The sequence below is a fragment of the Condylura cristata genome, unplaced genomic scaffold, assembly GCF_000260355.1.
Source record: "Condylura cristata isolate star-nosed mole 26May11 unplaced genomic scaffold, ConCri1.0 scaffold00034, whole genome shotgun sequence".
In the NCBI taxonomy this organism is placed as follows: domain Eukaryota; kingdom Metazoa; phylum Chordata; class Mammalia; order Eulipotyphla; family Talpidae; genus Condylura; species Condylura cristata.
In genome coordinates, this window is record NW_004567135.1 from 5,332,500 (window position 1) to 5,334,722 (window position 2,223).

A 2,223-nucleotide genomic window follows, 5' to 3' on the forward strand; every position below is an offset into this window, starting at 1 on the left:
GACGCAGCAGACCTCTCCTCCCTCACCACTGCTCTCCTCAGCAGTGTACCTCAGTCCATCTGCCTGTTCTGCTCCCCACTCTGTCTCTGGTGACTCCTCTCACCCCCCGCACCTGTGGCCTGTACGCCAGTTCTGTATGCAGAAATAAATACATCTTTTAAAAAAGTGAATTTTCTGCGGCCTGTGCCTGACTCAGGGCGGATCCTTCCCACAGCCTTGTCCTCCTACAGGGCTCTGTTAGAGAACATCAGATGCTGTCCGAGTTCAGAGAGGCAGACGGGGTGGGGAGGTGGGTGTGTGCGGGCCCCAGTGGCCGACTGAGGCGCAGCATTCAGCTTTCCTTTCCCCGCTTTCTGGAACCACCATTCTGACGCCTGTGGGCAGCTCTAAGAGGTGGACACTGGAGCAAGGGAGTGGAGAATGGAGTAGAGAAGGGGGGCAGGAGCTGGGCAGGCCTGTGTGGGGCACCAGGCTCCTGCCTCCCTCAGATCTGAGCCTTGAAAGGCTGCGCTGGCGTCCTGCCTGCGCCTTGGTGGAAGCAGCTTGAGGTTGGTGGGTGTGGCCTTCACCTCCTGGGCCTCAGGGGCCCGCGCATCTTTGCACTGGACCATTGCGCTTCTGTGCCCACCACCTCGCTACCAAAGCGGTCAGCTCCTGGGTGCATCCGCCAGACCCACAGGCCGAGGAGCTCTGAGCCTCCACGCTATCCACCGTCACATGTTTCCGCAAGACGACGTGCTTCGGGGCGCCCTCTGAGGGCCTGAGGTGCCGCGCAGGCCCTGGTGGGGGCTGCCCTAGCTGGAGGCCCCTCCTATGAGTGCCATGCGGCTCCTGCCAAGGCCCTGGAGCTATGGCAGCACCCACAGAGCCTGCACCCCCAAACAGGGAGGGGAGCCCCCAGGAGTTCCTGCAGCCCTGGTGGTACTCCCCCTCAGCCCCGCTGCCTCCTCTTGGGCGCCCCAGCCACCACAGAAGACCCAAGTCTCTTCTTTAGAGCTTGCAGGCCGCTGCAGGGCCCTGGGGAGGCGGGCAGCTGACAGAGCTCTGCTGTGTGTTTTCTTTGTTCCGGGCACTGCTCAGATGCCTGAGAGCGTCTGCGTCATGTCCTGGTTGCACCCTTTGGCGTGTGCAAAACCAGGCACGCAGGCTCCCGTCATGCAGCGGGGCAGGGGCCCTGAGACCTCCAGGACCCCCGGCACATAGAAGAGGACCTCACCCAAACTGGGAGGTCAGCCTCTGGGACCTGCACCTGGACGCAGAGCTGGGGCGCAGGACAGAGGTGCAGGGGGCGAGAGGATTCACCAGAGACGGAGTGGGGAGCAGGACAGGAGGACTGACTGAGGGGAGCCGCGGGGAGCCAGGAGGCACCTCACACTCCCCCCACCCCACCACTGCGCTCTCTTCTGCACTCCCTGGCCACTTGTCCGGTGGGCGGGGTGCGGTTCTCCCCCAGCCTCACCAGCTTGGTGTTCCTTTTGGAGGCACACCTGTGGGGCGGGCTGACAGCCGTGACACTCACGACTAATAAACCGTTCGGACCCAGCCTGGTCTGACCTCAAAGCTCTGCGTTCTGCCAGTGGCCTAACTCTGAACCCTACTTTCCCGCCGCTACTCCCCTGCGCCGCGCCGGGAAGCTCAGGGGAAATTTGTTTCCAATCTGAAGCACGGCACAACACACACGAAACGCTCAGCTGCTACTTTGTGCAAAAGCTTGGGCCCGAGGGAGCTGCTGGGGTGGAGGCCGGGTGCCTGGCGTTGGTCTTGCCACTTCTTGACTGCCGGGCCATGCCCCTTGTCACCCTACCCACCCCTCTACCGTGGCTGGCACGAACCTGGAGCATGGATGAAGCTTTGGGCGGAGCTCTGTTCACTGACGTCTCCTGCGTTCCAAGAGCTCTGTGAACCCCAACTCAGTGGGGAGGTTGGCAAGGAACCGGAGGTGAATTCCGGTAGAAAGTCGACGATGAACAGACTTGGCCAAAAGGTGGCGCCGTAAAGCCAGAAAATCGGGGGGCTCGGGCTTCCGGGCCGGGGGCGCGGCCAGCCGCGGGCACCGCCGCCGCCGCGGGGCCCCCCAGTCTTCCGCCTGGGGCGGGCCCCCCGGCAGGCCGGGGCTCGGGGGGACCCTTGCAGCGGAGGTCTGCAGGGCAGGTCTAGGAGAACAAAGGGCGGGGGGCGGGGGGCCCGGCCAGCCGCGGACTTGGGGGTGACTCGGTGCGTTCC